This window comes from Carassius auratus, chromosome 41, assembly GCF_003368295.1.
Source record: "Carassius auratus strain Wakin chromosome 41, ASM336829v1, whole genome shotgun sequence".
In the NCBI taxonomy this organism is placed as follows: domain Eukaryota; kingdom Metazoa; phylum Chordata; class Actinopteri; order Cypriniformes; family Cyprinidae; genus Carassius; species Carassius auratus.
The window spans coordinates 1,218,504-1,232,129 of record NC_039283.1 but is presented as its reverse complement, the minus strand read 5'-3'; positions in this window follow the sequence as shown (position 1 = coordinate 1,232,129).

Here is a 13,626-nt window from a genome sequence, read left to right as displayed (position 1 = left end):
GGAATGGAATAATTTACAAATCTCATAAACTTATATTTTATTCACAATAGAATATAGATAACATATCAAATGTTGAAAGTGAGACATTTTGAAACATCGTGCCAAATATTGGCTCATTTTGGATTTCATGAGAGCTACACATTCCAAAAAAGTTGGCACAGGTACTCAGGTAGCAATAAGAGGCCGGAAAAGTTAAATGTACATGTAAGGAACAGCTGGAGGACCAATTTGCAACTTATTAGGTAATTTGGCAACATGATTGGGTATCAAAAGAGCCTCTCAGAGTGGCAGTGTCTCTCAGAAGTCAAGATGTGCAGAGGATCACCAATTCCTCCAATGATGCGTCGAAAAATTGTGGAGCAATATAAGAAAGGAGTTTCTCAGAGAAAAATTGCAAATAGCTTGAAGTGATCATCAAGCCCCCACTCTCAACCTCACACTCTCTCTCGTGAGGCCAATAAGCAAGGGAACTGCAATTCATCGACTGGCCGCTTGAGGCTGGCTGCAAAAGGGACTCAGTCCCATAGACTCCCCATGTTAAAATGCCCAACTTTACGGCTGGAAAAAATATGTTAACAGCCTGGTGCAAAAAATGTTTTTGCCCTTCATGACAACTGTGAGGGGGGTGATTTTTTTATAACTCATCCGTTTAAATTATATTAAGACTTAAAGTTCTGCATAATTAAGGGCGTAGCCACTTGAGTGACAGGGGGATTGCAGCTGTTGACACTGCCGTCGCGCTAGGTGGGCTTGGCTTCAGCAACTAGCACCCGCCTTTTTGCCCATTTTTGATTGTCCGGGAGAGTCGCGCGTTGACGCGCTGCCAAGATGGCAATGGCCCGCTCTACACACTTTAGGCTTCAAAAACACACTTCAGGAGTCTACGGGTGACGTCACAGACACTACGTCCATGTTTTTATACAGTCTATGGTTGAAATATGAATCCTGCATATTCTGCGCGTCTCAGTGTGAATGAATGGTTTGATTACTACATAGACTGAAGTGGGTGACGCTTGCAGTAATGAGGACATAAATGCATAAACATCATCACCAGAACTGTTCTAAGTCACTTCACAAGCATTTTACTGTTTCATTTGAGTAAAACCAGTGTCAATTTAAAGGTATTCACGGCAACCCCTCAAAACTATTTTATTGTTAAATAAAATTTTCTGAGTTTGCATGTGGCCAAATATAAAAATGTAATGGATTCCAACATCATTTAATAATCACGCTGTAAAGTGAAACTTCACCCAGCCAATGGTGCCCTCTCCAGGTATTTGTTATACTAATGTACTTAAGTTGGTTATGTTCATATCATCTGTTGTCTGTTTGTCATTGAAAAGTTCTTAAAAATAGTATTAAAATATTGTCTTGTTCTAGTGGACCAAGTATCTGTATTTTGTCTCATCTCTCTGTATTTTCATAGCCCTGGTGCCAATAAGCAGTGATATAGCTCATAATTTTCCAAGTATATGATATAGCTTTCATTCTTCAGGTAAACCATAAATTAATGGGGGGAAAAAAAATCAGTTTGAAGAAGGGGAGCTATACCTTTGCCATAGTATCTTTTCAAATGTTCATTTACCAGAGTGCCCAGGTGTGTGCAATCATTTGAACCTGACTTGAAATTGATAACTCATCAGCCAACAGTGTACTCACTTACCAGATGACATAAAGTCAACAGCTCTACTATTTGAAAAGAGTCAACTAGAACATGATGAGCCTGGTGGTCTGCAGAACAAAAGGACCAGGTGTGTTGAACAGGTGTTTTAACTTTCAGTGCTAACTAACCAAGAAGGCCTATAATAAATGAAGAAAACAGTCCGTTAACATTCCCTTTGGTTTCAATGGCAGCTGCTCTACTGGTGCAGAACATGATTACAAATTTGCCATCTTTGCTTATGATAGAACATGGCTTAAAGAGCCAAAAAAGGCGTAATTGCCAGTGCTGATTGACTGATGGTACTGCAAGAACATCCATAGTTCAAAATCCATTATAAGTGAATTTTCTGAGCTGTGAAAGGCATATTCTGAAACTTTGAAATTCTTTTGAATTCAGTTAACAATACATTACTAAATAACACTGGAGAACAAACCCCCCCACCCTCCTTTTTTTTGGATGTCTAGAGGAAGTTATACTTGAATCTACCATGTTGGGCCACCTGTGGTATCACATCTGTCACATTAATAAAACATATTCATGGTCCCATTACCACGTCTTGTATGTCTATACAATAAATATTGTATCATTTCACACTTCACAAAATGACCAGCACAGCAGTCAGGCACTTAGACATCACGTTTATATGACAGAACATCAATAATTTTGAAGGAATGAATGATGGAAAACGAAGCTTATTTGAGCAGAAGTGACACTAAAAGATTCACTTGCCTCCCTCTGGGGTCAGTGGTCTCGTCCGCCTACTTTGTATCTTTCTTCTGATGCTGGATCTGCACAAATTGGCGGTGGGAGGGCTGACTCACTGCCTCATTGCACTGAATGGCCTCTTATGGGTTTAATTGAACATGAACAGGAGCTGTTGGAAACATGGTGTGCGTGTGTAAGTGTGTGAATAGGTATGCATAACAGGGGACTATTTAGCTGTCATCCATAAAAAATTGCAAGTAATGGCCCATCCCTTTAGAAAAAAGATGAGAGGGTGCCATCACTGTCATCAGCGACTGCAAGCTGACAATTGCACCAACAGACAAGGTTACCTCACCTTCTGATAGAAATATGCTATGATCACAGACCTGTCACAGGAAGGAAAGCACATGTTGCTTTCAGATGCTTATGTCAGTGCTTGTCAGTTCATTGGCTTCCAGCCCCCTCATGCAAAGCATCCTAAAACACCTGGCGATACAAAAGTGTGTCCTCGATCAATCACAAAGAAAAGTGTGTGGGCAGCAGAGACATCAGTGCAAGAATGTCCTCTTCTTGTACTGTAAGTTCTTACTGGGGTTAATTGAATCTATTTTCCCTTTATCATCCTGCGTTGTTCTCAACGTGGAGGGACGTAATTTAGGGGCAGCGAACTGAAGCTTCAGCAAGCTGTAACTGTAGGTACATTTCACTCTGCGGAGTCCCTCGTTGGGAGGAAGGGGGCAGGAAGGGAGACTTGATAGGAAAATCAATAAAGTCATCAAACATGAATTGCACTCTGAAATGACTTCTTAAGTCCCATCAGGCAGAGGTTGAGGAGTTGAGGGGACTCGGGCAATGACTTTTAAATGTCCTTCAGTGGCACTGACACTCAATCAACTTCTGTGCTACATTCATTGGATGGAGTCCGACATTGTAAATGCGTTTGCCTATTCTCAGCCCCTTTTTTGTCAACCCCAAATACACAGATACAGAATGCCTCGTTAACACAGTTCAGACTTACAGTGCTCCTTTATGTAAAGATTGATATGTATAAAAATACAAAGATATCACCACCTTGGAATTATAGGGTTCTATGTGCATTCAAGTTTCAAGGCTTTTGCATTCCATATAGCAAAAAATTATAGTCTCTTTATAATATTTTACTATATAAACATAATATAATAAAAATAATATCATACAATATAATATAATTTTAGATGTGCACGCTGTGACACTCTGGTACATTGAGTACCCAAATCTTAAAAAAAATTACTTGGAACATTCACCTGAAAATGTAATATATTATAAATATTCATATTATTCATATTTCTCTTTAGGTAGAGCAATATAGCGGCTCAAACAAATACAAACGGTGTAGGAGCCCTTAATCAAAAATCTCAGAAGAGGTAATGTTTTTTTTGTTTTTTGTTTTTACATGCAGTGTCTCGTCCAAATTCTAAAACTCATGATTCAGACTGTTGATACAGTGTGTTTTTTTTTTTTTTTTTAACAAGTTTAACTGGAGGGATTGATTATTCCATAAATATAAGTTATGCATTGCCAAAGAGGATAGCTGAGAATCTGTTTAGAACATATTGTACTCCCACTCAGACCTGATAATAAATCTCTTTAAAAATATCTGAACTTTTCTATGGAGCTTGATAATAAGTTGAGAGTATTTCACAGTCGAGATTTAAAAACACATGCACCTGAACTTTCAAAATCCTGTAGATAATAATTCACTTCAAATGAACATAATTATCTAAAGATACTTCTCTCAAGCCTTTGAGGCACTTTTAATTTACCAGAAAAATCTCCTTTTATTTAACAAAGCAAGAGGTGACATTGTTACATGCCCAGCTTATTATGTGAAAGAAAGGCATCGTCCCTCTCTGGAGGATTAAAAGGCCTTGTATGCCCTTGTCTGTTCCCACGCTAAAGGTAAATAAAGGTGAATTAGCGAGATTACTCACTTATCCTAATAAAGCTGCTGTAAATGACCCCTTGACAGTGGCAGAACTGCCCTTCTGAGCTTCTAACCAAGGCAGTGTAGGAGGAGCCCTTACTGAATGGGCTTTTTATCTCTTTGAGTCACAATAGAGTCCCATCATGCTTTGAGGCTTGAGAGAGAAACATTACTGAAATCCCAAACACTTATGTAACCAGGCACTTTTTTTCCTCTCTTTTTTTCCTATAGAAATGTAAACATGGTCCTACACAAATATGGGAGTATGGTTGTGCAGTGTATCTTCAAAGAATGCCCACACACATAATTATAAGGAATGCTGTTAATTAGCTGCACCTGATAGCTCCGTCTCAGAGGAAGAGATGAACAATTATTGCCATCCACAGTTGAACGAGAGTGAAAAATACACCTGAATGTGAAGGGAGGGAATAAAATGACGACTTGTCAAAAGATAGATTAATTGTACTTTTATCAATTAATAAAAGGGTTCACTCAAAAAATTAAAAAATTGCTAAAATGTATTCACTCTAAGACCATCCAAGTTATAGATGAGTTTGTTATTTTTTTCTTTATCAGGACAGAGTTGGATAAATTTAGCATTGCAGTACTTCCTCCTCTGCGGTGAATGGGTGCCGTCAGAATAACAGTCCAACCGAAAGTGAAAGTGATATGGCGTGTGGCCAGGTATGGTGTCCCAAACTCAGAATGTGTGCTTTGTATTTATCCCATCCAAGTGCACACACACTGAGCAGTGGGAAGCCATTTTTGCTTCATCGCCCGGCGAGCAGTTTGGGATTCAGTGCCTTGCTCAAGGGTCTCATCTAAGTCGATGTATCGTAGGTGGAAGCGAGTCTACAATTCCTTGGGGAGAGAGACTCGAACCTGTGACCTTTGAGTTTCAAGTCCGACTCTCTAATCATAAAGCCACGACTGCCCCAAACTGCTGAAAAGACCAACACAATAATCCACAAGTAATCCACTTGACTCCAGTCCATCAGTTAACACCATGTGAAGTGAAAGCTGCGTTGGCAATAAATCCATCATTAAGATGTTTTAACTTCAAACCATTGCTTACAGCTAAAATCCTGAAGTCATCTATCTATAATATTGCTTTCATCAGTAAAGAGATCTTCTGGATTATTGTGGTGTTTTTATCAGCTGTTTAACTCTGATTCTAACAGAATCAATTCACTGCATTGATGAATCCATTGATGAATCCATTGATGAGCAATCCATTTTTTTTTTTTTACTTTTTGCATGAACTATTCCCTATTCCTAAGGAAAGTCACACAGAAAAAGTGAGTCTAATGTAAAAGTTACTCACAAATATTGCACTAAAATGTAACTATCACACTAAAAATATTTTTCCATTAACAACTTCCATTTATTTTTTTTTCTTTATCTGTCATATTGTGCAGTTCTGCACATTCTGGGGCAGTAACTGTGTTTTTGACACTGTGGCCAGTAGCTGGCACAGCCCTTTCCAGCTGCCTTTAGCAATGGATTCATGCTGCGAAATGACAAGCTCAGCAAATGGCACACAGCAGACAGAGAGGAAATAAGAAAAGAAATCAGGTTGCTTTTGCCAAACAAAAACCCTTGAAAATGTTCAAATGGAAACTGCTTGAAGAGCTGTGAATTGTGAATAACAGTTCAGTAATTTTTGTTATGACTTTCTGAATAAAAAGTAAGCTTTTTTTTCTCAGTATGTTGATTTTCCCTGTGAATATGGAAGTTGGGCATGCAGTCCATTTGAGGCTGAATTCTACACCAAAAGCCATTCAGTACATGTACATCAGGCTTAAAATTGCAACAATGGAGGCATTAAGAATTCTGCAAAAAACAACAACAGAAGAATAGACAAAAGGGGTGAAATTAGATTACCGTTTTGCATTTCTGCATTTAGAGAAGCGCATAGCCCAAGTTACTTGAAGTCCAGTGTTAAGTTTCCACAGTCTGTGATTATTTGGTGTGCAATGTCATCTGCTGGTGTTGGTCCATTGTGTTTTTTGAAAGCTAAAGTTACTGCACCCGTTTACCAAGAGATTTTGGAGCACTTCATGCTTCCTTCTGCTGACCAGCTTTTTGAAGATGCTGATTTCATTTTCCAGCAGGATTTTGCACCTGCCCACACTGCCAAAAACACCAAAAGTTGCTTAAATGACCATAGTGTGTGTGTGCTTGACTGGCCAGCATACTCACCAGACCTGGACCCCATAGAAAATCTATGGCATATTATCAGGAAGAAAACGAGAAACAAGAGATCAAAAAATGCAGATGAGCTAAAGGCCACGGTCAAAGAAACCTATGCCACCTCAGCAGTGCCACAGACTGATCACCTCCATGCCACGCTGAACTGAGTTACCATTACCGTTAACCATTTAACAGGTTTGTACTGTAGCATTTTCACAGTTTTTTACCATTAAAATCACAGTAATGTTTTACCTGATATTTTTACATAATTTGTATAATTTAATAATTATTTGACTGTATGCTGCATTATATTGTACAAGGAATAGAAATTAAAGAAAGAAAAAGAAAAAAGACTAAATGTACTTTAAAAACTTAAAAATACTAATATGACTAAAACTAAAATGGAAATAAAAATAAAGCTAAATAGAAATGTCCAATAATAAAAGTGACTAAAGCACATAACCAAATTACTAAAATTTAAATTGAAAATATAAAAATGTAAAACTTAAGATATAACAATAAAAACTTGCTCAAAATGTAAATAAATAATATAATCATATATACATAATACAAAAATAACACTGTAAAACAGTTATATTGCTACAAAACGACTAAAAATTTACACCATTAAAAATACATTTCACATCATGTTTATGCATCCATTAAACAGCAACAGCATCTTCTGAGAGCAGCTTTATCTAATAATTTCATTGATTAGACTCCACTCATAACAGCATCCATCTCCTTTTGCTGAACATCTGGTACATCCACCACTGAGACTCAAGAGCACTTGTTTTTCCACTTCCCTTTCACACAAACATAGTCAGCAGTGCATTAACCTGCCAATACAACTATCCAACAGAACATTTCAGGAGCTCAGATCTAGCAAACCCCAAACTGTTACATACTCTGTCGCAAGAACCACCACAGTAATGATGCCTGCAACTAGCCTAAGCTGAATTCCTATCATCTTCCATCATCCAGAGACAAAAGAAGCACCACTCATTCATACTGAATGTTCTGACGGCAGGAGATTAATCAGAACAGCCAGGTCGGGGGGAATGGCACGGATGAACAGCCAAACGAGAACACCACTGAGTCTCAGTGGTGAGCTAACTTCCTGCTGAGACAGGAAGTGTTCTCATCTTTGGGCCAATCAAGATGTAATCTGCACTGCTGTGTCATGCAGAAGTGGCCTTTTTCTGAGGAATAGGGTTAGCAAGAATGGCTTATACAGTAGAGGAGAAAGCAGTAATACTAATACTTTATTTGGCTGCATTTACAGTGTTGTATCATCACCCATTTTTTTTTGTATATTAAATGTCAGATATAGGCTATGTTTGTCAATTGCATGTGTTTAAGTTTTCTACAGACTGCACTATTTTAGCAGTACTTTAAGATCATTACAAATCACACTGTGCGACATGGATCTAATAAACCTGGGTACGACATGCATATTGACTGTACAGTGATGGCACCTATTGACTCCTACACTACAATACACATTACTATGGAAGAATAAAATTTCATCAGCATGGATAGTGGTAAACAAAAAGAGCATGAAGAAATACACTTTGGCAGTTGTAGTTTTTATATATGCTGAAAAAAGAGGAAGTGGTGAAAGAGGAATGGATAAGTTCTTGAGGTAAGCAGTTTTACCCTTTTATAGCCCCATGTCACATTTTATTTTGGCTGGTCAGTAAATGTGGGTCATAGCAGCAAACACACTGTGATGTTCGTGCTGAATTTCTGACACTGTCAGAAAATGGTCAGAAAATCATTGCACGACTATGACGACAGGCGTCTTTTAACCTCTGTCACTGTACGACATAGGACTACCAGTTGGGAGTCACAATCACAGGAATCACCACTACTGTTTTGATGATGCCAGTCTTTCTTCTGAGACAGCCAAAAATCATGCAGTGTGTCCTAGACTTTATAGAAAATTGCCTGAGTAGCCAAAAAACTTAGATGGAATTAGTGTATGTGCAAAATTTAACATACTCCAGGCTGCACTGGTAAAGTCAAGTGGGTGACAGATATAGGGGAAATACATGTGGGTGCTTAATTAATCAGTTAAGCAGACCAATCAAATTTGACATCCTTAGGAAAGGGGTTGGGCAACACTGATTAAAAGAGAAATGAAACCAACCAAACCACTGTAGTGCCAAGTGTACCCAAAAAGACCAACAATGCCAAAGGAGGAAAGGAGATATCTGAGGACATCAGGAAGAAGGTGATGACAGCCTATCACTTTGGGGAAGGCTATCAGGCCATCTCCAAAAGAATCCAGCTCCATCCATCCACTGTAAGATAAATCATCTACTAATGGATGGCATTCAACACGATCACAACTCTGCCTAAAAGTGGACACCAAACATAGATTTATTTGGTCACAGTCAAAACAATTCAGCATTTGGAGAAATGCCAATGCTGAATTACAAGAAAAGAACCTTCTCCAAACAGTGAAGCATAGTGGTGGAAGTGTGAAGGTCTGGGGCTGCTTTTCTGACTCTGGGCCTGGATGACTTTATCTTATCCTGGGAAACTTCTCAGGCCTATAAACAAGTTATTGGTGAGAATCTCCAGCCATCAGTCAGGGAGCTAAAGCTGGGCCGAAATGAGTGATGCAACAAGACAATAACCCAAAGCATTCAAGCAAATCTACCAAGGATTGTCTTAAAAGAAAGAAGAATCACACTTCGGATTGGTCTAGTAAGAGTCTGAAACTCAATCCAATCGAAATGTTGTGGTTACCTGAAGCGAGTGGTACACGCAAGACGTCCCTTCAACATCTCTCAACTGGCTGAGTTCTGCAAGGAGAAGTAGGCAAAAATCCCCAAAGGCAGATGTGAGAGACTGGTCCGTGGTTACAGAAGATATTTGATTGAAGTAATGGCTGAAAAAGGAGGTACCACAAGCTACTAAATAAAAGGGTTCACATCTGTATTAATAATCTGTATACATTTTCAGTTTTGTGAGGTAAACCACTTTTGTTGTAGACATAATAACAGCATATCTTTTTTCTTTTCTTTTTTTCTTTTTTTTGTGTCATTTGGAAAGTTTTAAAAAATCCTCAAATCACACTCCTAATCAAGGTGCAATATATTAGTCTAATAATTATTAGATGGAAAGTAATCATATTTGCACTTAAAGACATTATAATATGAAGTGAAAAGAAATGAAATGAAACAATTGTTATATTATGAAAATATATCATTTAACAATTTAATATTAAATCAGAAGGCCACGAAAAAGAAGGTCATCATGAATTTTAGTGATGGCCATGAATTGATTACAGCACAATGTTAGATCAGTAAACTCACAGGATTGTGTGTGGGGAGAGTGCTATCTTCCAACTTCAATACCACAACTGAGATGAGACCCTTGAGCAAGGCACCAAACCCCCAACTGCTCCCCGCGTGCCCCAGTAAAACAGTGGCTGCCCACTGCTCCGGGTGTGTGTTCACTAGGGGTGTAACGGTATATTTATTCATCCCGAAACGTCACAGTATGGATGTCGGTTCATGCAGTCAGATGACGAATAAAGTCAGTCATTGCTGATAAATCCAGGAAAGAGGCGCTTGCGGTAATGCAACACTAACAGTCACAACAGGAAAAAGCAGAGGAAGCACCAATCCAAAACAAGAATAGCGAGTTCATACTGCATGTTTTAAATCAGCAGTGTGGAAAAGTTTGGGGTTCTAGAGATGCATTGGTCGACCGGCTGTAAATCTGAACCAGGTTTTTTTTTTTTTTTTTTTTTGACTGATCTATATTCCAGAATTGTGTGCGTGTGTGTTCACTAATCACTGCTGTGTGTGTGCACTAGGATGGGTTATATGCAGAGCACAAATTCCGAATATGGGTCATCATACACCATACACCTTGTGGGTGGTCGAAAACTAAGCTGCACTAAAATACCAACTGCTTTATGCAAATAATCTTTTGTCCTTGTGCTCAAAAACATTTGTGATGAAGATCGGCAAAACTATACATATTCTTGCAATTAACATGCTTCATTACTTCAAGGTAATTTTTCATTTTATGTCCTTTCCTGCTGTGTTGATAAAACTGTTATGAATCCTGTTGGTCACAACATCTACGGTCCAGTGAGTGTCACTGAGTATTAGGCAATAAAAGCAAACCCTGATCAATAATTCCAATTTAATGAAACTGTATATGCGTCAGCACCATATGGATTTTTGCTTTATAGTCCAGACCTAGAGGTCATCGTTAGACAATAAGGGTCTAGTTTTCATGCAGAGGAACGCGGATTGAAGTCCAGACTCTCCTCCCAGGAGCTGATTTTGATGAGCTGTCAATGGATGCGGTGCAATGAAGCACCACAGAAATCTATGCTTGATGACACATTAATGTTATTATCTCCCTGTCACACTAAACAAGCCATTCACAGGAGCGGAGGAAAAAAATTACAAGCACAGTGAGGTAGCTCATTGCCTGCCCTTGCCTGTTACCTTAATAATAAGGTATTGATTGGATTTGCACAGACGGAGTTAAAGGTTCAATATCTGGAAAAAAACTGGAACATGCCATTTAAAGAGTAAAATGGCTATTAAGAATAGCACACTTACTCTTGGGGTTTACAATGGTGCGCATAAATGTCACTCCAGGTTACGGCTGCAAAAACACTTTGTTTTCTATATATGTACCATGGTAAATGGGAATCTAGGGCAGGGGGAAAAAAAGTGGAAGAAGCAATAAAATTGTTCATTATAGGAATGGACCTTGTCACTGCAAAATGGATATTTAATTTGCTTTTCTAGGTGTGCGTCGAGGTTTTGCTGGTTGGTATGGCCCGGTTAGCACATGCTGGTCAATGTTGTAACCACCATCTGGCTTCAAAAACACATGTTTCTCAACCAATACCCTAATTCAGATCAAATAATTGCAAGCAAATATATTATGCAAATTTAAAAAAGGCTCTTAAATGCATAAAATTGATGTCTTTTCCTACACCAAAAAATAAAAAAATACAAATCTCAGCCCTGGAATGATAAGGTTCTATCTGCAATTAAGAGCGGTTTTGAGATATTGCGAGATATTCCATATAGCAAAAGTGATCTAAATGTATTCTAAATGTACAATATCAAAATCTTCTCAGATTTGTAAATGGGGATTTTTGGAACAGGTCAAATGCAGATAGAACCTTCTATTATCTGCGTGGAATTATAAGGTTCTATCTTGCAAAACATTAATTGAAGCAACTATTTTCAAGAAATGCAAACTTATAATTACTTATAAGGTTTACTTATAATTTTTTTAAATATAAAATAAACATTGTAACAATGTGTCGATGTGTTTTTTCTGAAATATTCATTTAATATTTTAGGACAAATAATTTTTTTTCTTGTTCAAGTGAAGCTTAAAGGCAATGCTAAATATTTTGTCCAGTGCAGATTTTAATTTTATTCAGGAATATGGTGGGTAATTAAACACATCATTGCAGGAACAGTTTAAGCAACTATGATACACCTGACCAGGACTTTGGTATCTGTCAATCTAGTGATAAGTATGGCCAAGATAATATTTATTGTTGTAATTAAGACCTCATCAATTAAATTGTTGACCATTTGACCTGAAAGTCTTAATATTGTAAAATGTAAGAAATTTCAAGACTTTAAACTGCAAGAAAACATAATGCTTTAGCAAAGATGTTTCACAAAGTTTAAATGTGTGAATGTAGCACCAATCATTGGTGTAAAGCTCTCCTGATATTTTAATAACAATTACAATGGAATAAAATAAAGCATATTACATTACCTATTTAAACTATTCTAAGGATTCAATTTGAGCAGATGATTTTAATGTTATTTTCAAAGTGCACTTATTCAGCATCTGGCTCATATTCGTGATCTCAACCAAAACATTCATGATATTTATAAAAAACAAGTAAATAGGGAATAACAGTATACAAATTACAATTTTATGTGTAGGTATATTTCAATAGACAGTTTTGTATGTACAGGTAAATTATGTGCAAATTTGAAGTGTAGACTAAGTGTGTGTGGTAGATAAATAAGTGTACAAGTGTATAAATAGTGTTGTGTGTTCCACAGTAATTGTCAAGTGCTCATTAGATGGATTGCCTGAGGGAAGAAACTGTTCCTGTGTCTGGCCATTCTGGTGCACAGGGCTCTGTAGCGTCGACCAGGTGGCATTTCAGGTCTTGAGAGATAGTGGTGCCCAGGAATCTGAATGACTCCACTGAAGTCACAGTGCTGTCCATGATGGTGAGTGAGGGGAGTGTAGGGGGGTTTCTTCTGAAGTCCATGATCATTTCCACAGTTTTGAGTGTGTTAAGCTCCAGGTTGTTGAGACTGCACCAGACAGCCAGTTCTTTAACCTCCTGTTTAACCTCCTGTTAAACAGCCACCATCAAATGACTGTGACACTTATATTTCATTGCATACAGTTATTGCTTTGCAGTAAAGCCATTCAAGTCAGTTAAATTTTTGCTGATGATATTTTGTTTATGCCTGTGGTAATTATGAATGAAACATCACATCACCATTGTCTATGAAACAGTGACACTCTGAGGAATAAAGGTGAATTGCATTAATTGAGTCATCAGACATTTAATTATTGTTGCGTAGAAAATATACACTTACATTATTAGATAGGCCTACCTTAGTCACTAGCAACACAATTCACTTTTTACAAAAGTAAAACATAATTTTTTTTATTATCTCTTCTTTATTATGGTTACTTTTCTTAAATTAGACATATTTAATGACCTATGCAGCCTTCAAATGCGACCTCTAGAGTGACATGACAAAATAGCTGATCCTGATTGGTCCTGTTGTGTGCATTCAAAGTGCTGATTGGCTCATAGCTAGACCAACCAGAACCAAGTTAGAGTTTTGAAGAGGGAACATTATAGTTTTCAAAATAAAAAATCCTAAAATGTACAACACTTTAAAAAATATATTATAATTATATAAGTTTTTATTAATAAATAATAATTTTTTTACGGTATGTGTTCTTCCTGTCCAGGGATCCTGTTCCACTCAAGCAACGTTCTACACTGCACTTTTCCCTCAATGGGACGGGAGAAGCCAGGAATTAGCACAGTCACATT